The following is a 24,609-nucleotide window of genomic DNA, read 5'->3' as shown; positions in this document are numbered from 1 at the left end:
TGTCTCAAGCTCACACAAGCATTTAGTGGAAAAACAAGGACTGAGATTTTGATCTCCTGAGTCATTTTCTATTATATTAAGGGGAGTGCAGCTGGCGAAGGTTGAGAACATTTGAGGACAGGAGAAGACTAAATATGATAATACTAACCATTCTATCCAAGTGAATCACATGGTTATGTAATATCCGTAGAATTGTCTTCTCTTCTGACAGCACAAACAAGAAATTCTGAATTTGATCCGAACAATCCACATGAAAGAATACGGAGACAATTCTGGAAGAAAACTGTAAGAATTGGCAGAGGACAATGAGCTAGAGACACCTTACAGTGCAATTATAATGAAAGTGTGCTCGTGCGAGAATGTACCGATAAGTTCTTGGGATAGAATACATACCCTCTTCGTATACAGAATTTTAAAAAGGAAGGGGACTATTGGTTAATAAGTTGAGTTTGGATAAAAAGTACATAATTTGGGGGAAAAAATCAATTTAGAGTCTTGCCACACTATACACTAGTGTAAATGTTTGGTATAAATATTTTAGAGTGTAGAAAACTAGGAGAAAATAGTATCCAATATAAGCAAAATTTGGGGGCGTGTTTAACATTCTAGGCACAGAAGCAATTGAAAAAAATTCTTTATGTAGCATTCCTGATTTGTTAGATTATGATGAGTTTCTGCTGATTGCTCATAAATTCAAAGATGAGAAGACGACACAGGTTTTGCCATGGAAAGTCTTGGGTTTTTTTGTTTGTTTGTTTGTTTTTATAGAGATCACAAGCAGGCAGAGAGGCACGCAGAAAGAGAGAGAGGAAGTGAAGCAGGTTCCCCGCCGAGCAGAGAGCCCGATGTGGGGCTTGATCCCAGGACTCTGGGATCATGACCCAAGCTGAAGGTAGAGGCTTGAACCCACTGAGCCACCCAGGCGCCCCGGAAAGGCTTGTTTTTAAGAAGATTTTGACTTTGGGACACATCCACATGGCTCCGTGGGTTAAGCATCTGACTCTTGACTTCGTCTGAGGCCACGATCTCCTGGGACACAGGATAGAGCCCTGCATTCAGTGGGTAATCTCCTGGGACACAGGTTAGAGCCCTGCACTCAGTGGGTAATCTCCTTGAGATTCTCTTCCTCTGGGCCTCCACCTGCTCTCTCTCAAATACATAAATAAATCCTTAAAAAGATTTCAACTTTAATTGAAGGGAAACTTTTATATAGAAAGATGAGCAAATCATAAGCACACAGTTAACCTCTACTGGAAAGTAAGTGATACTCCAAGTTCTAATACCATAGATTTGGTTTGACCATTTGTTATCTTTATATACATGGAATTATATAGTATATATTATCGTATGGGTGACTTATTTCATCCAACACTATTTTTGTGAAATTCTTCCGTGTTACTGTGGATAGCAGGAATTCATTCATTTCCATAGGTGTGTGGTATCCATTCTACGATTCTCAATTTTCCTGTATTAAAAATAATGCTGCTATAAATAGTTTTGTACGTGCATTTTGTGCCTATATGCATTAATTTCTATCAGCATACATCTAGGGTCGAATTGCTGATTTATACAGAATATACAAGATCTGCTCAGGTATAGGCATTGAACAGGGTAACAGAGTCTCATTGTTCTATACCCTCTACCTGGCATTTCTGCCATTCAAGAATTGGGTTGGGGAGTCGGGCATGTTGTACTACCTTGTGGTTTTATTTTTCATTTCCTCAGTTAATAATGATGTCGAGCTGCTTGGTATCACCTTTTGTAAATTGTCCATTGAAGTTTGGAGCCCCTTTTTAAATCAGATCTCTGCCATTTTCTTAATGATTTGTACGAGTTTTAAAAAATTCTCTGGACATGAGGTCTTCGTCACTTACAAGTGTTGTATGTATGTACAATACATGTCAGGATGCATACATATCCATGTGTTCAGTGGATATCTCTTTTCATTCTCCGGTCATCTTTTTTTTCCCTCTTATCTTTTGATCAACAGATTGGGTTCTAAATTTCCATGAAGACCAACTTACCAGTCTTTTACGCTATTTTTGTATGTGTGTCCTTTAAAATCTTTGCTGTGCCCTGGATTATGAAGTTTTTCTCCAGTTTTATTTTTCTAGAAATGTATTGTTTCACCTTACACTTTTAGACCCACAGTTCATCTGGAACTCAGTTCTTTATATGGTGTCAAGTAGGATTCAATTTGGTTTGTGTGGGACAGATATTTTTGTTAACAGCTCCCCCCACACACATGTACAGACTTACTGAAAAGACGCTCCTTTTCACTTGAGCTGCAGAAACATCTGTGTCATAAATCAAGTGTCTGTATATGTATACGTTTTTTGAAAAGACTAAATCTAGGGGCACCTGGTGGCTCCGTCGATTAGGCATCTGCCTTTGGCTCAGGTCATAATCCTGGAGTCCCTGGATCGAGTCCTGCATCGGGCCCCCTGCTCAGCGGGGAGTCTGCTTCTCCCTCTAACCCTCCCCCTTCTCATACTCTCTCTCTCTCTCAGGTAAATAAATAAAATCTTAAAAAAAAAAAAACTCAATCCATCTCTTTAGGCTTGAAGATTTAGTCCACGAAGTTGTTAGAAACCACCAAAATGAGTTTCCCACATTATCCTAAAGTGTCATTTGTTCATATTAGCCCCTATTTCTGCTTCCATTTGAATAAAAATCCAATTTTTATTATTTTTATTTTTTAATTTTTTAATTATTTATTCGATTGAAAGTTCTAAAGGCCTAGCATCGTTCATTGTTCCAGTTTTCCGGAAATGTGAATGCATCACCTAGTCCGAAAAGCATCACTGAAAAAGAAATACTTCTTCTGGTGGGGGAAATGAACTGAGGGGTGGGAAAGAGGAGAATAATCCAGAATAATCCAGAAGAATAATCTCTAGGTACAGTCAGAATAATAACGTCATAAAAAAGTAACTTCGAATTTTCAAATATTCAGAATTGGAAGTGACTTATTAAGTCCAGTATATTAACAGGTGCCAATGAACGTTTCATTCCTGGGGAGCTAAAACATTTTCCAATCCCTCTTCATACCCCACATATGCAATCCAGTCGTTTGTACCTCAGTGTCTACTGTCCAGCATGACCACGGTTCCTTCTCTTCCCAACTCAACTGGCTGTTGACTGGTGTAAGCCCAAGACATATTTTGCCAAAGCTAAAGGTCTGATGCTTTGGGCCCATCTGAATGCTGTTTTTATCAATTCAATCGATCTTCTTTTCTCTGGAACTTCTAGTCACCTGTCTGTTTCCAGTCACTTTGTAAATTTCAAAAATGGCAAAATACAAAATGATGATGATGATAATAATAATAATAATGTTCACAAGCAAGATCGATGAGCAAAAGACAGCAAAGTTGCCCACACGGAACCCCTAGTGAGCAGATAGCATGCTCACAACACCACCCCTTGAGGGGCCCCGTTTTCGGCCAGTGTGACCTGGGATGGTCAAGGGCATTGCTTCCAGATTGCTTGGAAGCTGATTTTGCACCATTTAAAGTTTCTATGTAATTACGTGCTGTGCTGCCTGGTAAAACTAAGCATCTTCGTCTGAAGTTGTACAAATAGGAGAGGCATGGGGAGCCCCTATATAAGTCCAGGTTCAAAAAGGAGTAATTAGTAGAGAGAAGTATGTTGAGGTAAAGAGGCAGAGCAAAGAACGTGCCAGGAAATGGATTCTAAGCCTCCCGAGAGGAAGGAAGCCTTCAGCTCTAATTTAAAAGGAGGGAAGGGGGTGCCTGGGTGCCCAGCCAGCTAAGCGGGCGACTCCTGATTTCGGCTTAGGTCATGATCTCAGGGTTGTGAGATCAAGCCCTGTGTTGGGGAATGGCTCAGTGTGGAGCCTGCTTGAGATTCTCTCTCTCCCTCTCCTTCTGTCCCTCCTCCATGCACACACGCGCACACACATGCACACATGCTCTCTCTCTCTCTCTCTGTCTCTCAAAAATAAATAAATAAATGGAAGGAAAATTTTTATTAACAATGTCTATATAGTTGTATATAGATACGTGAAGATAAACATTTATTATGTGTATATTTATGTGTATATATACATATAAACTGTCTACATAGCTGTATATGTGTATATATACATATAAACTGTCTACATAGCTATATATAGATATATAGATATATGAATATATGATTTGATTATATTATAAATATAATGTATTATATGTAACATGTTTTATACATATAACTGCAAGCACATAATTGCTATATATAAATATATCAATTATATATTATTATATATAATAAACAACATATATATCAGAGATCTATATATAATATAGATATATATAATATACATCTCAGAGAAAGAGAAACTATTTTCTCCATAGCTACTTTATAAGTCAATGTATCAAACTGTTAAACGATATCTCTGGATAATAGAAATATACATGGGGTATTTTCCTCCCCCCCTTTTTTTGCCTTGAATTTTCTAGATTATGTACAGCAAACAGGTATTACTTTAATAAGAAGAATGCACATAAATTGAATTATAAAATTATTGACCAGGAAAATGAATCTTTAGGGAGTGTTGCTATGTTTTGCATCAGGGAGACTGTATTAGGAGTGGAGAGACTTTCTTTCTTTTGGTAGTGACACTGGAAAAAGTCTCACACAGAAAAGCTTGGCAATCACAGAGCACCAACAGCTATATGTTGGCACTTTACTTAATTTTTTTTTTTTTTTTCATTTTCAACCGAGTTCTGTCTGGTTGTAAGTTTTCAATTTGTCAACTTCAGTAAAAGATCCGATCTCTACCATTTTTCAAGAACCCTTCCCTGCTTCTGGTCTCCTTGGGATTTTATAAGACCTTCCCGGCAGACACAGCCCGGGACACTAAAAAAGGCTTTCTGGGTTTCGGGGCTCAGTCTGGCTGGGGATGTGAAGCTGGCCAGCGGGCCCCTCCACCCTCCCTTCCACCCTCCCACCGTCAGACTCTGCCGTGGGGACACGGGGACCACCTCCTGCAGCACCAAAGGGACCATCCAGCTGGAAGCTCAGCCATCTCCCGAGCACGAGAGGAGAAACCGGAAACTGATGGGAAACATCTCCCCAATATTTTAAGGTTGGCAACAAATTTAACTTTTCACATGCATGTAACCATCAACCTGCCCAGGGGGCGAGTTCAGAATCCAGAGCTCAGATCCCAGTAGCCCAGCAATCCCTCCCATAAGGATGAGGCAAACAATTCCATGCTTTCTCTCTCTCTCTCTCTTTCTTTTTTCTGCTGAGTCAAAACAGCAAAAACAACAACTACTCTTAATTTTTCAGTAACTCATCCTGTTCTAAAAGGCAGAGTCTGGCTAGCTGGGAACGTTCAAGGTGCCGGGGAACGCTGGTATCGTTCATCTCTGAAACGGGAGTAAAACCCTTGCCTTACAGACTTTACAAGGCTGCCGGAGAGTCAAATGAGTTGAGAGGTGCTTAACAGCCCTCAGTATGTAAACATACTGTACAAATTTTGGATAGTACCTGGCAGAAGAAAAGGACAAAGGGCATGGGGAAAGCCGATGAATGCCTCCCTCTCCCGCTGTTCCCTAGAGCCACGCTTCCTTCCTTCCTATTTAAAATAATCCCTGGGGACAGTGAGCACTGCCTGCTCCTGTAGTGTAGCAGGAAAAGGACAGTCCCTTTCCATGTCATGTAGCTTGGAAAGAATTGCACCTACATAGACACAGACCCCAAGCTGCATTGCCCAGAAAGCACAGAGCAGTCCCATGGGGCAGCCTCATGCTTGGTGGATGAAGACAAAATCATGGTCAGCGCTCTCGTCCGACTCAGAAGCTGGGTTGGCCAGGTTCGTCCATTGTCGGGTAGAGTGCACAGGCGCAGAGATGTGTCCTTGTCCCGGCCGCTCAGGTCCCGGGGGTCTCACTCAGGGAAACAAAATGGAGCTGAAGAGACTACGAAAACAGATTGTGAGTGTCATACGCACGGACACTTGGCATTTTCCTGTTCGTCTTTGTTGTTGTGCTAACATTATTTATTCATGATCGCAGGTAATTAGATTGTGTCCTCCAGGGCCTGCTCAACTGATGTGAAGGGAGGAAAATGTGATTGTGTGTGTGTGTGTGTGTGTGTGTGTACAAATGCGCCTAAAATATGTATGGGGGCATGTGAAAGCTTCTCAAGTCACACCCAGAACACTTTATAGGTTTTACAGAGCCTTAAAAATTTCAGAGAACTTTCTTGGGTGTCTATTCATAAATCTTGCATTTTGCTGAACATCATTAAGTCGATGGGGTTGGACAAGGGGTCACACAGGTGTTCTGAGGTCCCGGGTCACAAGCACAGGCTAACAGAGTTGAGTCTTTCTTGAAATGGCCACGCGCCCCCCAGGACTCCCGTGCTGCTTCTCCCCACAACCCACTGCAGGCCTACACCGCCCCCCTCCCCCGAAGGCATAGGCACCACACCCTGAGAAGGGCGGCCAAGGATAAGACAGTGTCTCAGAGGCTGCAGGGATGAGCAGGGCAGTCTGGAGACAGCGGGATGCAGCAGAGGCACACAGAATGTTGCATCCCCCAAGTGCCTGGAACTGCAGGTGGCCAGGACCAGCATCACCTCTTGCAGAGGCACACAGAATGTCGCATCCCCCAGGTGCCCGTAACTGCAGGTGGCCAGGACCAGCATCACGTCTCGCCAGGACAGACACGAACAGCTTGTTGGAAATGGGCTGATTGTGCCAGAGCATGCGTCATGCAAACCAGGTCAGCCGGAGCCATCTTCCGCCCTCCTCTTCACTTTACCCCTCCCACGAACATGCCCAGACAGACATGGACACGCTCACAGATACACACACATGCAAACCCGATCAGGGCCAGTGTCTTCGCAAAGACTCACCCGGTGTGGACAGCTGGCTGGCTCTCAGGAGGGAGAGTCAGAATAGAACAGAACAGATGCTAGCCACGGGAAAATGTGGAAGGAGAAACACAGAAGGACATGCCCAACCGGAGAGGGAGGAGGAAGGAACTTCAGAAACTGCAGTAGCAGTCATGAAGTGGTACCCGAATTTGGGGTATACACCAGCTTTCTTCTAGAGAGCTCAGAGGGCTTTACCAGCATCACCGGAGAGGGCTGTCACTCCTCTTTTGGCCAGAGGGATGCCTCGGGGAGAAGAACTAGATCCATTTGACCAGGAGCAATGAGTAATCCCCGTGGGGAAAGCACCCAGGGTACTTGCTCTGAGCCCTCTCCGTTAAATTACTTCAAGGGGCTGGGGGTCCCGCCCGCATGCTGGCACCATACACCTCCCTACTCTGGACACCCTAGCACACCAGGCTGTAGAACTTTCCCGTCCTTCAATAATGAATCACATGCCAGAGGAACGGGAGGTTTCCAGTCAAGGGCTCTATCTGCAGACCTATTTTGCTTAGCATTTCTGATGACTTTTGCAAAACAAAACCAACCTGGCAATCAAATTTGCAGCTTCCAAACATTGGGGGAGATAGGTCACAGCTTGCATGACAGAATTGTATATCCCCCCAAAAGCTTTTTTAAAGCTGAAATGGTGGATCCCCAAAATAACAGAATAAGGTTTTAAAGGAATTAAGGCAAAATGCTAAAGTAGAGTTCAGAATGTCAATGTCACTGGCATATGACCTAAGAAACCAATAATAGCAATCTCTATGGAAGGGGTCTTAAGTGTTCAGTTGACACCAATGTTTCTAGAAAAAGTTCCAAGACAGCTAATGCAATCAAAGTCACATTTGTGGACATATATGATTGTGCAAAGAAAATTATTGATGAAGGTTAACTAGAAGTCATCTGACCTACCTTCATTACATGATGGGACTGAAGTCTTGAGGTTATATCAATGCATAGATAGTATGGATATAAGATGGGTTCTATCTTGGGTACAAGTGCTATTGAATGGGAAGTCATGGCCTAGAGAACTGATTTTGAGAAGAATTCCAAATCCATGTCTGGGCTCAGCAGAAAGAAGGGCTGGGTGATGGTTGAGTGGTTCTGCCATGGTCTGGAGAGGGAGCCCAAGGGTTACTGATGCAGGCCATGCTGAACCCCACTCCCTCAGCCCTGGGGAGCCCACCATTCCAGTGTGTTCTGCCTTGGGTACTGCTACAGCACCTGCTTTCTCTGCCAAGCACTCCCTCCTCGTCTGCTCTGGGGCAGGCTGGAATGCTGTGAAGTAAGTCCCTCTGGCAGATGAGGGCTGAAGGATAAGTATATCCATTTCCATGCCTGTTGGGGCTCTTCTCTACTCTCCATCCCAGAGTCAGCAGCCAGCATGATCAAGTCTCAGTTGCCCATGGTAGTAACCTGCTTATAGTATACCTCTGACAGATTCCTTCCTTGTGTGTCTCACCCCATCCCCTACAGGTGCCGCCTGAAATCACATCCCAGATTAACCACCTGCCCTCAAATCCTTATCCCAGGGCCTGCTTCTGGGGAGCTGACCTAAGAAAACCACATGGTCAAACTCCTGATAGAACAAAGGAAATAATGTCTACCCCTCTACCAGTCCATTGACCCCACAGAGTAGAGTGCTGAGGACCAGATGACTGAGGGACAGGACACAAGCTAAGGACAGAGACCAGGATGGTGGGTCCGGTGTCCCCATCAACAAGGCAGGGCTCAGACAAAAGAAAACGTTGAGGTTGAAAACAGAGATAGATCTTTAATGACATGGAGGTCATTTAGCCCTGAAGTCATAAACACTGGCTTTGGTTTCACAGTTCTCGTCCACCTCCTAGCTGTGTGATCTTAGATGAGTTTTTAAAATTTGTTTAAGCTCTATACACTTTATTATCTTTATACTTTAAACTTTAATATCTCGCTACCTTTCCTCTGGCCCCTTCTGCCAGCTCTCTCCCTGATTTCCCTTCCAAGGCCCTAGTGTGTTTAAAATCTCCAGGGACTCCTTTGTTTTCTTTCCTTATAAGCATATTTCTTGCAAATACTAATCTCAAGAGGCTAATTTGGTGCCATCTGGAAACAGCACTTCCGTCCTCCCCGGCCCTCCACCTTGGAGACGTGTTCAAAAGGAGCCCCAGGCAGGAAGCTCGGCAGCACAGTTCCAGGGGAACATATGGTGGAGGGAAGCCACCCACGGGCTCCTCGAGAGAATCTGAGAGAGGACTTCCTTTCTCCAGTGATCTGCTTGTGAACAAAAGGTTGAAGAACAACTCGTGTGGCGGGCTTGGACAAAACTAGTGTTGGGCCGTCACCCCACCGTGAGACCCAGACTCTCGGGACTGGGCAGCTGGAACTGCCCATACCAGCAGCAGGAAGTCACCTCCCCTCCTCCACGCAGTCTGCCTTCATCTCTCCCCTACCCCCACACCCATGAAAGGCCATCACGTTGTTAGACTGTGTAGAGCAAGCCCCCACCCAACAAGCTGCTACTTCATCAAATGATCTGAAATACGAAAAAAAAAAACCAAAAAACAGGCTTCATATCACACACAAGATACTCCCAACCACGTCAAAATTAGCAAACATTTATTCACATGACATTGTGTCGATCCTATTACACAGTTATCTCTTATAAAAATAGACTGTAGAATATCAAGCTTTACAAGTTCTTGGTAGATGCAAGGATGCTGGACGAAACACAGCCGACCATACACCAAAGGCATTACCTCCAGGCAGCCATGCTTCCGGCCAACGAGCTCTCTGGACGGTCTGCACGCAAGAATTGTTTCAGGTGCTAGAGATTCAACCTTGAACAACACAGATCAACTCCTTGCCTCCACGAAGAAATTCTTTCAGACATAAAATAACATTCAGTGCGGGGTAAAGTTGCCGAACGACGTGGGTGAAGTCTATTTTGAGTCAGGGTGTCTGAGCCCACGGAAGTCTGGACACACTAGCCTTGAGCACTGTCTTGGCCACTTTGCACGTCGCTGGCTCCAAACTGAGGAGTAGTGGTGATGCATGTTTCATCCAGCAGACGGCCCCTGGAGGGGCGCAGGCAGAGTGAGACATGGGGACACCTCGGAGCAGATGAGAGATCTCATCTGGAGGTGGGGCTGAGCTTGAAGAAAACCCCAGCCTTTTCTTGAAAGTCTTGCCACCCTACTCACCTCCTGTGGTAGTATCTTCACCGAGGAGTTCAGAGTGTGGAATAGTTCGGATTATTGCCCTGGTGGTAAGAGGTGCTAGAATCCTAACCCTGTGAGAAGGTAGTGGGGATTTCTCCAAAAGAAGGATACAATTTTTATTACTTACAATAGAGGACAGTGGTCCTATTTCTGAGGAACGGGGGCAGATTTCAATAAGGAGGCACACCCCTCCCCCCCAAACACATTAATTTCTTTATCTACTCTCTTAGATGCCAGGAATAGTTGGATTTAGCATCCAGGGTAACTTTGAGCTCCCACTGCCATTGGATTCCCCTAACCCTAGGCTCCCACATGCACAGACTGGCACAAGCGAAGTCCCAGGGCTGACTGAAGGTCGCTGTGTCCCTGCTTCCTCACACCGTGCAGTGTTGGTCTCTGAGACGGGTTCAGGTGATGTCTTTACATCGGAGAACAGGGTAGGCTTTTCCAGGTTTTTGATTCTATCTTCAGGTCTTTCAAGAGTGCTTTCAAGTTGTCCTCACACAGGTCTTACACATTTCTGGTTAAAATACACCTGAGTACTTTATATGTCTTATTATTGTAGATGAAGTTTCTAAATTATATCTTCTAATTGGCATCCTACTTCTATTCTATTCTATTCTATTCTATTCTATTCTATTCTATTCTATTCTATTCCTCTCTGTGTAGCCCATTTCTGTATATAAAGACTATTAAATTTCTGTATGTTAAGTTGTTGTCCAAAACCCCAAACACAATGTGAAATAGTAGTGCCTTAATGCTTCTGACTTTAGCAGGAATGTCCATGTTTCCTCATCTAATACGATGCATAAGATGCCAGTTTGGGGCCTGAGGTATTGAGATACTTGTATACTTTTTAATGTGTAGGGAGCTATTTATTTATCGGACTTCTATTTATTTCATGTTTTTGAATCATAAATTTTATGCACTAATTTTTCCAACACATTTTCAATACCTACAGAAAAAGTCTTATGTTTTTTTTCCCTCTCAGACCTAGTAATATGTCAAGTTAAGTTAATGAATTTAAAGATATTTAACCATCCTTTCATTACTGGAGTAAGCCCTACCTGGTCACATCAGATCATTATGTATTCTTTTTTTTTTTTTTTTGATCATTATGTATTCTTGAAACTATTCCTTGGTCATATATTTTTCTGGGAACAAACATGAAGAAAGGTCTATGTGAAGTTACCCATAATACCAAAATAAAAAGGAAAAAAAGGAGGGGGGATGCCTGGGTGGCTCAGTGGGTTAAAGCTTCTGCCTTCGGCTCAGGTCATGCTCTCAGTGTCCTGGGATTGAGCCCTGAGACAGGCTCTTTGCTCTGCAGGGAGTCTGTTTCTCTTCCTCTCTCTCTGTGGGTCTCTCTGCCTACTTGTGATCTCTGTCTGTCAAATAAATAAATAAAATATTTTAACAAAAAGAAACAAAAGAATTAAATGATAATTCACAATATTTTTCATCCTTTACATGCTAGTCCTTTACCATTGTCCAAAGATTACTTCTAGCAGTTCTTGGAAAACTGCTGCCAGCCCCTTGAACAACCTAGGGCGTAAATCATTGGGTCTTATAGATTTGAGGATATTCAATGAACCCGAGCAATTTTTAACAATATTCTTTCCCGATTCATTGTATATGGAAGCCATACAGTCGTTTTTGACACTACCTAGGTTACTGATAACAAAGTGGGTCTTTGGAAAACTTCTATATTTTGAGCCCCCAAAAATCCTTTCCTAAGAAAAGTCTTTCCTTTTAATCTTTTCATCTGTCTAATGCATAAACTGATGTATTTCTATTTTATGCCTCTTGGACAATGCTTTTCACTTTTCAATTTTATTATTTATGTTGCTTCTTGGGTTAGTTTCTTTCCTTACCCTCCTCTTCTTTCTTCTTCATAAGCTATTGCAGGAGATTATTTTATTTTTTTCCAAATATTGATCTCCCCTTTGCTATATTGCCCACTCTCTAGGACTTCTGTGCCTCCCATGTGTTGAACTTGGCCATGTGGTGTGCTTGGATCAACGGGTTGTTGTAAGCAGAAGTGACATAAGCCATGTCTGTGCCGAAACTCTGAGTCATTACAAGTTCCATAATTTACACAGCCACCAAAGCGGTACTGACTCTGTGGGAAGCTTTTTATTTTTTCTAGTGAGGCTGCTTTAACGCAAAGCGTGTTTGAAACTTCTCTTTCTGGAATCACCTCCAGAGTCACTTTTGAAGATCTTTGAGGCAGAGCTTTATTTTGCTGACGGCACATGTACTCTTTGAGAACCACCTGAAGTCAGTCACGGCCAAGGACATCGGAATGGGGAAGAGCGAGAGTTTAGATTAGGGCAAACCTGTATTCAAATCATAGCTCTGCCCTTTTGTTTCTGTTGCAGCTCACTCAGTGGGAGCCACAACAGTGCCAGCTGTTTCTGGTACCTGGCGTTCATTCCCACTCGCTTGCAGTCCCTATACGGTATCACAGGAGAGAATGCCATTTCCCAGTCTACTTTGCCTGCAGGCACCTGAATGGAATGACATATTCTCATGTGAAATTTGGACAGGGAGGCAGAATCTGTGTTACCTCTCTGGTTGTGGGCGCAGTGCACAGACGTGTGCCCAGGATCTGTGAGGCTCTGGGGGAGTCTCCAAGTCCTCCCCTCCTCACCCACTCCCCTGCATGCTGTAGGTGGACTGTGATATTGGTGGAAATCCTCTGTGGTATCCTGATGTGGGCTGTAGCAGCAAACTCCTGATTCCCTGAACTATAGTGGGGGAATCTTAAAGCTAGTGGTGACCTTTTATAACTTCTTCTCCACTAGCTCTCCTAATGGCTCATCTCTTAGAGTAAACCACAAAGTGCTTGGAATACTTCGCAGGGGATTGTTTTTCTGACTGAACCCTAACTGATTTGTCATAGGATTGCTGAGTATATTAAACGACCCAATGTACTTAAAATGCTAAAGATGTTGCCATAAAATAGTCCATAGATATTGTTACTGTTCGGAAAGCGGTCGGGGCACCTGGCTGGCTCAGTCAGAACACGAGACTCTTGATCTCGGGGTCATGAGTTCGAGCCCCATGTTGCACAGAGATTACTTAAATAAACAAAAACTTTTTTAAAAAAGAAGGTGATCAAAACTTTCCCTGCCACTGTCCACGTTATCCTAGAAATACCCTTTGCTACCCTCTATCTGTCTAGGCTTTAAGATCTTATTTAGGTCCTGACTCCTTTGTGATGTTCGTACTCCAGCTCCCACCCTGCCCTGTGTAACCCTGCAGTCAGCTCGACTCAGTGTTGACTTGACTCTTCCCACCTGTACTGATCTGGGCTGTTGAACAAACTCTAAGTACCCGTCTTACTTTGTTTGCTTTGCTAGAACAAAAACACCATAGACTGGGAGCTGAAGCAGAAAATATTTGTTTCTCACAGTTCTGGCAGCTAAAAGAAGAAGAAGGAGTGGGGAGGAGGGAGAGGAGGAGGAGGAGGAGATGAAAATGAGAAATATACATTAAGTCAAAAGAGAAGTGTACCTAGATGAGATTGGTATTCACTCGTGGCGTAGAAATTGGATCTGAAGAGAATTTCGGCAGGTGGAATTAAGCTCTAAAGTCAGACCACCTGTCATCTCCTAGAAACCCTACCTTTTAAAGAACAATAGTCACTTTTATGGACCAGTTTTGCTAAACTGATCGCTATACAATCCATTAAGTGTTAATCGTGCTTTGAATTACGCTGCTCAGATCTCCCGTCGATGCTAGAGAACAGACAGACTGTCAGCCAAGGGAAGATAAGTATTTCCTACCACCCCATTGCTCTTCCTTTCCTCCTCCGCCGCAAGCCCCAGGCACAGGGAAGAACTGAAGTGACTCGTATCTTCTATTTTCTGTGATTATTGACTTCAGACTCAACAGCACCAGACAAAGATCCAACTACCACTTGCACCTCAGAAAGGGATTTACATCATATTTGATGCACATGCGCAGGCTTCCCAGACAATGAGGAAGGGGTTTGGGGAGCAGAGTCGGCATCATTACGGGCAGATTAGGCTATCAAGTATCTAGAAATGTGGGGCATCAGAGAACTCTGATCGAACCAAGGATTGAGCACTTGGGTTGAGGAACTGAAGTAACAAAAAGGAGAGAAAATAACAAGGAAGAAAGAAGAGGGGCCGTAAGAATAAACTTTGAGGGAGCTGTAATCTTACCAGAGATGGGCTCTGCCGCCAAGTACCCCCGCAACTGTTTTCCAGCTGACAGTGGGGCCCTCATGAGCTCCTGTTGTCATTATCATTTGGGCAACCGCAAATCACTGAGGGGTCTTGAGACTGATCTGACCCCTGACTTAGGAAAATCACTTTGACCATGAATTTAACTAGTGAGAAATCACACACAGAGAAAACGATGATAAATCTATCACAGGAATTCAAGTCCGTATGGCAAGAATCTGAGCTAGACAGTTGGTAGAGAAGGAGAGAGATAAAATTCTCAATGCTAAAAGCAGAAAGACTCGCTTGATTGGGCAGAGGATGACAAAGGAGGAGGAGCGTAAAGCAAACACGAACGTTCCAGTCAGTGTCTCTTGGAGGACGGAAGTGCCTGATGCCAGGGTAAAGAACAGCTGATCGGTAGGTAGACTTCTAGAAGGGAAAAACAATGAAGTTGGTTTCAGACATGTCGAGTTTGAGATGTCTGAAGTGGAGGATGATTTGAGGATACAGAACCATGCACAATTTTTAATTTGGGGTCTCACCTAGTAGCCAAGGTATAGCGGGTCCTCGATAAATATTGCCAGTTTAATCTTGTGCCTTTGGGAATAATCACTATCATCATCACTATCAGATTGTGGGAGCAGATGAAATCGCCCAGCGAGAAAGGAGATCTAAAGGACAGGGCCTTGGCGTGTCCCTTTTCTAAGCCAGAAAGAGGACGATCATGCAGGAGGACTGCTGGAGGATGAGACCACTGGGAAGTGGGGTGTCATGGAACCCGGGAGAGAAGGGAGGTTTGACGAGGAAGAGATGTGCTTCAACACTGGACGTGGTTACCAAAATGAAGAACAGAATGAGGGCAGAGGAAACGCTGTTGGATTTGGCAGATCACGTGCCGGAAGATGTTCAATGAATTGCCGGAAACAGGAGCCCCACTGCAGAGGCTGAGGAGTGAGTGTGGAACAGGAGAGCCGCGTGATACCCTGTCGTCCTGAGTCCTGTAAACGACCGTGGATATCTCCCTAGCGGAGCTTCGTGGTTGTCTGGTAACTGTGTGGACATTAATAAATCTCCTAGTCCTTCCATCCACGCATATAACCCTTTGTTATGAGCACGTGAAATGTGCCAGTTATGACCGTTCACTTCCGCTCTCCATCACGGTTCAAAACCAAAGCGTGAGTTTCACCCCAACAGCCTTGTGTGGCTGTGCGGGGGACTCACGTGTCTGCCCCAGGAAATGTCCGTGGGGATAAAAGCCTCCATTTCCTGTGCCTTTGTAAATGTTTCTCCTAATTTAGAAAGCCTTTCAGCAGCTTGAGAAAAATCCTTTTCTCCACAGGACGGAGAGATCTCTTTATGACTGAGAAAAAAACATCCTGGTAAAGTGAGCCGTGTTCTCCCGATAACATAAGAGAGTGAAAAATAAGAACTAAGCAGGTTGAGAGAGATTCTAGTAATCTTCTTAGTGGCTGTGTCATCACAAATGAAAAGATGATTTAACAAGAAAGAGGTTTAACAAGAAAGGGAGAATGGCGCTGGGGGTGGGGTGGGGAGAGGTTGGCCCCTATCCCCCCCCACTTGAGACGCTTGGAATTCCCCACGAGTGACTCCTGTATCACCCTGAGGTCCTTACTTCAGGTCAGTCCTTCCACTGGCCTGTCCCTGCCTTTAGAGTTCTTCCCTGGACTCCTGACATAGCCGAGACCCTAAGGGCAGGGACCAGCCAGACCTGACGCCTCTACACGGCCCAGCCCAAGGGCTCGCTCCTCTCGGGGGTGGGGGGATTGGGCGGTCACAAACACAAAAGGACACTGACCACCAAAAAGCAATTTCCCTGGGATTTTGTGGACCCTCTGAACCTCTCCCTTACAGCTGAGACATGCCTGTGGTGCACCTGTCTTGGTATGTGAAAGGATTTAGGATCTTCCTAGCATCAAATACCCAGACGCCTTTCCTCAGTTCGGGCTCCTCAGAGTTAAGTGTCTCTCTGGTAACTGCCAGCTCCTGGGGTCAGGAAGAGACGCCTTTGCATACTTGCCCTTAAAAGTCAAAACCGCACTTAAGGTGACAGCGCTTGGTGCCAGCCCTCAGCGTTTCCGAACCCGGCTGCAAAGCCATGCATCAGAGATTGTCATCCGTGCATTGCGTGGCCCATGCCACTGCACAAAGGACTGCCACATGTCCTTTGCCGTCTCTGGCCTGGTGCATACTCTCTTACTATCTGTCCCCTTCCTCGTAAGAGCTCAGTGTTCTACTGTCCCCTTCATTTCCTTGCACATCTTTCTCGGAGCCCAGAGTGTCATTAGCTACTTCTCCCCGGTTCTCTGGCTCCCCAGTCAGGCAGCTCTTATTCCTTCTACTTGTAAAGGACGGAACTCTCCGGGCCCGCACAAAGCATCAGACGCTTCCATCCTGGTCAAGAGAGCCCGCGGCGTGGGCCTTTCATTGATTGATCAGCTTCCAGGAAAGCTGAGCGAAGTCTCCGAGCCGGTGTCCCCAGCTGTGTGGCTGTTACAGATGTTCCCGTCCTGCTGAGAGCGGGAGCCCCTGCGCCACCGAGGAGCTGAATGCCGGCTTCGATGTTAGTAAATGAAGAGGGTGCTTTAGAATCACGGGGAGTTCGCCCTGGAGCTCTCGAGTAATCAGAAACTGCCACTTTTTCTTTCCCTTCTAAAGAGGAAATGCAAATAAAGGAAGTAAGAAAAAGGGACTGAAGTAATAAAAACACCAAGTGGGAAGTATCGGTGAAAATGAGGACAAGAGGCCATCGACGTTGGGTGTCGGTAAAAGGGACCAGGGACTCAAGGGTCCTGGTTTTGCCTTTGGCAAGAAGACCAAGGTCTGGGGTAACCTGCGGGGGCCCAGGGTCTGCATTCTTATGTGGCTCCAGGGCCAAGGACGAGAGAGGGGTGGGGAACTGGGCTGGGACAGAGTGCACCGGCTAAGGCCATCGAGAGTCGAGCTCAGGTTGGCACAGGATGCCGCATGTTGGGGGAGGACGCTTTAGGAAAAGAAACACTTTGCAGGGCTGAGTAGATGAAGTGAAAGTTACCCAAAGCAACTTCCTGTTGAACAGGTCATGTTCTCCCGAGTGTCAGAGAGCACCATGGGAGGCGGGGGCTGGAGGGAGGGAGGGCAGCCAGAGCCACAAATCCAAGACGCTCTTTTTTTCACACGAACCACCACCACCACCACCCAAAGCCAAGTCCATGCCAGGGGGTACTTTGGGATGGGCACTGTGGTCTGGACTGGGTGGGGGTCCCCCTTCCGTTCCTCCTGATCATGCCCCTGCTAGAAATCCTCCTCGTTTTCAAATGCCTGTATATGTCGAGTTACTTTTCAACCATCTTTGCACGGGGCATGGACCCGCGGGAGCAGGACGGGAAAGGGTCAGCGACATACAGCTGTGGACAGAGTCCACACTGCTCATTGTATGTTTTATTTTTTAATTTAAATTCAATTAATTCACATACAGTATATTAATCGTTTCAGAGGTAGGAGGGAGTGCTTCATCAGTCTCATATAGTGAGCACCGGGGGTTCGGTTAACACCGCTAGTCTGCAAATGGTGGGAACTGTCCCACTGCGGCCGGCTTCATGGGTTACTGTGGACACGTTCGTGATGAGAGGGCGCTCCACAAAATCAATTAAGCCGATCGATACCGGTTGGGAATTCCCAGGATGAGCTGCTCGCAGGGCCGTTTATCATCCTGAGTTCACTCCCCAGTGCCAAATTCAAGTCAGGCGCTCCTTCCTACTTGTCTTGTCTCCTCACTCCTGGGAATTTTTCCTACAGGCATCCTTCAAAGGCAAGAAAAAGCTATGTGTATGAAGACGTCATTGCAGCTTTATTTATCACAGCAAAATATTGGAAAGATTGAATGCCCAGTGACACAGGAGTATCTAAGTTATGGTCGATCGATGGGAGAGACTATTATACAGCAATAAACACAATGATGATAACGATCATGTAGCAAAATGGGAAACACCATAACAGGAAACATAAGAAGCGGAATAAAAAATATGCTGGCTCTAGTTTGGGGAAATGTGTCTTTTATGGACGTAGATTGGAAAAATGAAGATAATGGCTTATGCATGAATCTTTTTAAATAATTTCTTCTAAATGTTGTTTTCACGAATAAAAAATCATACAGGAAACAGAAAATAATAAAGAACCATTGTTCAAGATTAACTGACCCACTATTGAGTGTCTGTGTGTGTGTGTCTGTGTGTGGTCTAATCATTTGTTTATGTAGATTGAAAACCAAGGGTCCTATGAATCAACACTCAACCCATTTCCAGTACTTGCGGGATGATTTTCACTAAGACTTTTAACCCCTTTAGTTGTAAATTCAGTTTACAGGCAGAGCAGTGTTTGTAGTAGACGCCCCATGAGTGTTTCTGGAGTGAATGAACACATAAGCCATGGGAGAAACAATAGACATGAGGCTTGTTTCTAGCGGATGCTTTTCAAACCCTTGGAAAAGAGAGCTGTCGTGTCGAGATGTTCTTCTGTGTTACTGGAATAACGAAAGGAGGTGACGGGCTTCTCCAGACTGTACCTCACTCCGGTGTCTGTCATAGCTTCCTTTCTACGGTACGAGTGTGTTTTATACTCGAAAGCACACCTATTTAAACAAAACACTGATTGTGCGAGCAGCTCCCCCGAAGGGACAATGGGGGCAGATATGACTGCGTTTCCGCGCTCCCTACTCTGGGCACACAACCAGCCCACGGGGCTCTTAGGTCTAGTGTTCAGAGGAAGGTGGCTTTTACTGAACTCCCGAACTCAGGACAAGAACTAGGGTCCCAGAGGGGGGCGGAGATTTTGGTAACAAACCACTGACCATAGAGAGTTGTCCAAGAAAATGCCAAAATAAAATTCATCTCTTGTCTTTAAAATGATAATAACTACAGTGATCATGGCAATGACTTTCCTTCCAATTATCAGATCACAAGTCATAGCTGTCCTCTTACGCTGGGCCCACGGTGGGCGCTGAATAGGGGATGAACCTTACCTCAGCAACATGGAGACCTGGGCCTGTGTGCCCTGGTCTCCCTAAAGGTCTGTACTCAGCCTCCATGACTTATGGTGTTTTCTTAAAGAAATTATTTTATTTTTCAAATAAGTAAATATAACTTATTTTGCAAATAAGTAAATACATCTGTTAGTTCTCTTAGGTTTTCTAGCTTACAATTACATCACCTGTAAAAACTAATGTTGTGGAGCACCTGGTGGCTCAGTGGTTAAGCGTCTGCCTTCAGCTCAGGTCATGATCCCAGGACCCACGGATCGAGTCTCACATCGGGCTCCCTGCTCAGTGAAGAGTCACCCTTTCCCTCTCCCTCTGCCACTTCCCCTGCTTGTGCTCTCTGTCAAATAAATAAAATCTTTAAAACAACAACAATTAAGGTTGTATTTCTTCCTTCCCAGAACATACCCCTCATTTGTTTGTCTTGCCTTACAGAATTAAGCAGGGTCTCCAGTCAAATTTTTCAATTTGTGGTATACAAATTTTTAATGAATAGCAGTATACAAGAAACATTGTCTCCTTGCCATCCCTTTCCCTCAAGTCACCTGGGTCCTTCTTTAGTGGTATCTCTGTAGATACCAGCATATGCACATAGAAAGACTTTGGGGGATGCCTGGGTGGCTCAGTAAGTTAAGCATCTGACACTTGATTTTGGCTCAGCTCACGATCTCAGGGTCATGGGATCGAGCCCAACATTGGGCTCCACGATCAGCACAGAGTCTGCTTGTCCCTCTGCCCCCTCCCCATGCTCATACTTTCTCTTCCTTTTCTTTCTTTCTCCCTTTCTCTCTCTCTCAAATAAATAAGTAAATAAATAAATGAAATCTTTCAAAAAAGGGAAAGAGATTCTTTTAAACAACTTCAAAGGATTCCATAGTGCAGATTTATCTTTAAACAATTTATTATTGATTCAAAGTTAGGTTGTTTCTCATCGTGGCTCTCACACACCATGGTACTGTTAAAAAATAACCTGAGGCATATTAAAACATTTTAAGAGTTTGAGCAAATATCCTTTCAAATCAAGCAGCCCCAGAACGGACGTGGTAAGTAGAGGGGATCTCTGGAAGAGACATTTTTTAAATTAATATATAATGTATTATTTGCCCCAGGGGTACAGGTCTGTGGATCGTCAGGCTTACACACTTCACAGCACTCACCCAGCACATGCCCTCCCCAGTGTCCATCCCCCAGCCACCCCCATCCCTCCCATTTCCCCCCCTCCAGCAACCCTCAGTTTGTTTCCTGAGATTACGAGTCTCTTATGGTGTGTCTCCCTCCCGATCCCATTTTATTTCATTTTTTCCCTACCTACCCCCGCCTGCCTCTCAAATCCCTCATATCAGAGAGATCATATGGTAATTGTCTTTCTCTGATTGACTTACTTCACTTAACATAATATCTTCTAGTTCCATCCATCGTTGCAAATGACAAGATTTTGGTTTTTGATGGCTGGATAGCAATATATATATACATATCTATATACAGATATATACCACACCTTCTTTATCCATTCAACTCTTGATGGACATTTGTAGAGAAAAGCCAAGGGGCACCTGGTGGCTCAGTCGGTTAAGCATCAGACTCTTGATTTCAGCTCAAGCCATGATCTCAGGGTCATGAAATCGAGCTCCCGTGGTCCCAAGAACCCCACAGTGGGCACGGAGTCTGCTTGAGATTCTCTCTCTCCTTCGCCTTCCATTCCTCCTCCCCTTTCTCTCTAAAAAAAAACAAAGATGCAAACGTAGCTTAAAGGCTAGTTTCATGACTGGCTGTCCTCGGTTTCAATGTCGTGACCTTGAAACATTTTCAGGTCTAGATTTTGGTCTGTTTCTGTTGCCTCCATGGTACTTGGGCCACATCAGTCTAATGGCCTCTCTGCTTTATCTATTAACACTGTAATCCATTCTGCACACGTGTAAGCATATCTGAAGCCTGAGTACCCAGATGAGGAAACTTCTAGAAGGGATGGAGCAGAGTAGTTATTGGGGGCTATCTAGATGTCTACGATTCAATTGAGATCAGATAATATCAATGAACAAATTTACAGAAATTTGACAATTTCTGATAACTTCCTGTCCAAAGGTTCATGCATCTGTATATTCAGGTCTTCTCTTGTGTCCTTCATCTTCAAATTTCCTTCATCTAAGACTTACACATTTCTTACTTAATTTGATTCCTGGCTGTTTTCTCTTTATTTCTGTTCCTATTAAAAATGTGGTCTCTTCTTTATACTCTATCTTCTGGTTATTGTGTGTATATGCAAAGCGCATTGACTTTGATGTATTAATTATTTATTTTTTTAAAGATTTTATTTATTTGACAGAGTGAGAGAGAGATCACAAGTAGGCAAAGAGAGGGGGAAGGCTTTAACCCACTGAGCCACCCAGGCACCGCTGATGTGTTAATTATTTAAAAACGTTTCTGTTAGCTCTCTTAGGTTTTCTAGCTTACAATTACATCACCTGTAAAAACTAATGTTGTGGAGCGCCTGGGGGCTCAGTTGTTAAGCATCTGCTTTCAGCTCAGGTCATGATCTCAGGGCCCAGGGATCCACATTGGGCTCCTTGCTCAGTGGGGAGTCATCCTTTCCCTCTGCCTCTCCCCCTGCTTGTGCTCTCTGTCAAATAAATAAAATCTTTAAAACAACAACAGCAACAACAATTAATGTTATTTCTTCCTTCCCAGAGCACACCCCTCATTTGTTTTTCTTGCCTTACAGAATTAAGCAGGGTCTCCAGTCAAATTTTTCAAGCGGGCACACTTGTCTTGTTCCCCCACTTTAGTGGTAATATTATTTTCAATCTCCTCAATCAAGTAGTCCAGAATAGAAAATTCCATTGTTTTCTGATTTGTTGAAACCGAAACACATACACACTTTAAAGCATTGCTTTATTAGAAGTATTTTGTGTGATGTAAGTGTACAATCAATCACCTTATAACAAAGAGATGAAATGGATAAACCTGATAAATTTTTCTATCATCTATACTCGAGGCCAAAAGAAGAAAAAAAAAGTTAAAGGTGCTCCATGGTTTAGATATCAGCTTTAATTTCATGTAACAAAAGTAACATTTATGAAGCAATAAATTATATGACAAAATTCAAAGATGAGATAAGGTGCGGATATTAAAAATGAAAGTACTTAACCACTTCTACGAGGAGGCATTGACTAAGGGGTACAGTGTTGCTTTGTCAGATGTTTTTTGAAAAAAATCAAATGGGGATTTTCAAGAAAATCTGCCCATTGCCAGGCAGTAAGAGGCCCCTCCTGGAGTGGCTTTCGTGGTAGATTGGGGATAAATGGTCAGTGAAGACAGCATGCACGTTGGTCACGGGGGGCGAGTGTCTGTTGGAACCTGTCCCAGTGAGCTACACATAATCACTGCAGCACAGTGGGGCTTAGGTGGGAGCATGGGAAGCCGAGGTTTCCCCAGCACGATCCCCAAGGTGACCATGTATCCTTAAGTGAATAAGCTTTGTGGCTCGAAGTCTCAGATCGACCCTGAAGGCCCTTTAGGATGCATTCATTCCACTGTGTCTGACCCCTGCTGTCACGCCACCCCTTCCCAGCTCTGAGCCTTGAGGAAAGTTCGTTGGTCTCCTAAGGCTCTGTTTGGTCATCTACAGACACCTACCTCATACGGCCGATATGAGAATTCAATGAGATGATGATTATAAAGGTCTTAGGACAGTCCCGGTGCACAAAGGGGGGCCCTTCCATGCTCCCGGGCTGGGGAAACCTGCCTCACCACAGAGGATGACAGTTTTGCAGCATTACATACTAACGTGATCTGAGGGAAGATCATTTTGATCTTGAAATTTCAGGAAGTTGGAAGGCATAGGATGGTTACTGAGCAAGAACACGCCCTACCCCAAGCTGGTGGGAGATGAATGGGCAGCCGTTTGAATGCCAGCCTTGGGGTGCCTGGGTGGCTCAATCAGTTAAGCATCTGCCTTTGGCTCGGGTCATGATCACAGAGTCCTGGGATTGAGCCCCGCATCAGGCTCCCTGCTGTGCGGGAAGCCTGCTTCTCCTTCTCCCACTCCCTCTGCTTGTGTTCCCTCTCTCGCTGTGTCTCTCTCTGTCAAATAAATAAATAAAATCTTTGAAAGCCAGCCTCTCCACCCAGTGGGCAGTGTCATCTGTGATTCATTCTCTCACACTGCGCAACGACGAAATCAGACTCCATGTCGCCATTTTCAGTCGGCGCGTTGGCTTGCGGTCTTGACTGTCTCCATAAAAGCTTCAGTTCGTATTGTGGTTTGGTCACTTTTAAATTCAAGCTCTGACAAAAACTGCCCCATATTCTGGTTTGGGACCCACGGTCCTGGGTTTTCTGAGGTCACAGTGGCTGAAGAGGGGACTTGCCCTGAGGAGGCTGTGTGGCCAGATGTTACATCCTGGCCTTTATCAGGCTTCCTGGATGACTCTGATGCCAGCATAGACCGGGGAGGGTGGTAGCATGTGGTTAAAGCATCATTCACCTACCCTGATACTTAGACCTGTTCAGGCGTCTCAACAAGGAAACAAACACACTGCCCAGCCAAAGGTACCAGAGAACTCTTACATGGCATATACCTACAACTCTTGTTAGCTTCCAAAATGTTCCAATACATTATGACCTCAAAGAAGTATTCATGATGGTGTCTGAGTCACACAAAACACTGGGTTAGTGACCGTTCGGCTGTCTTGTGTCCAGGGGCCTTTTTAAAAATGGTGTATATCAAAGTAGACATTTGTCATTGCTAATACAGTCAGTCCTGACTCTTGCCAAGTTTGGCTCCATTGGAATTAATCCAAGGATTCGAAGATTCCAAGTGCCATGTGACCAGTACGTAATATTTTTGAGACATGATTATAAATAATTCACTAATTTGGTCCATTATTTAAAAAAACAAGAATTCCTAGAAATCAACTACACTTATTATTAAAATATATACAGTATATATATATGTATATATATATATATATATATTTTTTTTTAATGCTCAAGATAAAACTGATGAAACACAGGCAGCAAATTCACATGCTGTGCTTTTGCTTTGTTCCCTGGATGCTGGCCAGCTGCCGGCTGAAGCAGGGCATCTCTTTGAGGACAGAAGTACTGCCCAGCACGGGAGACTCAGCAAAGCACCAGCTGCCTTCTGGAAACAACAGCGTGACTCCAGGAAATGACAAGAACTGTCCGAGATCCTAAGGAAAGCAGGACCATCACTATGCTTATAAGAATAAATGAGACAGAAACAAACAAAACCCAATAAATCAATTAGCAGCACAAACAGTAACGTAGCTATTAA

General features: G+C 44.4%; 1 protein-coding gene across 2 annotated transcripts in view; it reads right to left on the bottom strand.

Annotated features, from left to right (window-relative positions):
- Nucleotides 1-17,688: 17,688 nt before the first annotated feature.
- DISC1 (DISC1 scaffold protein) overlaps nt 17,689-24,609 on the bottom strand; it is a 371,035-nt gene continuing 364,114 nt past the window's right edge. Inside the window, exon 14 of one of the 2 annotated variants that reach the window (XM_032313941.1) lies at nt 17,689-18,081. The gene's annotated coding sequence lies outside the window, so the exon portion shown is untranslated. Of the gene's footprint in view, nt 18,082-24,270; nt 24,506-24,609 lie in introns of those variants that run through there. The other variant, XM_032313943.1, reaches the window with a different exon arrangement.

This window comes from Mustela erminea, chromosome 14 (assembly GCF_009829155.1).
Source record: "Mustela erminea isolate mMusErm1 chromosome 14, mMusErm1.Pri, whole genome shotgun sequence".
Classification (NCBI taxonomy): Eukaryota; Metazoa; Chordata; class Mammalia; order Carnivora; family Mustelidae; genus Mustela; species Mustela erminea.
This window is presented reverse-complemented; position numbering and strand designations above follow the sequence as displayed.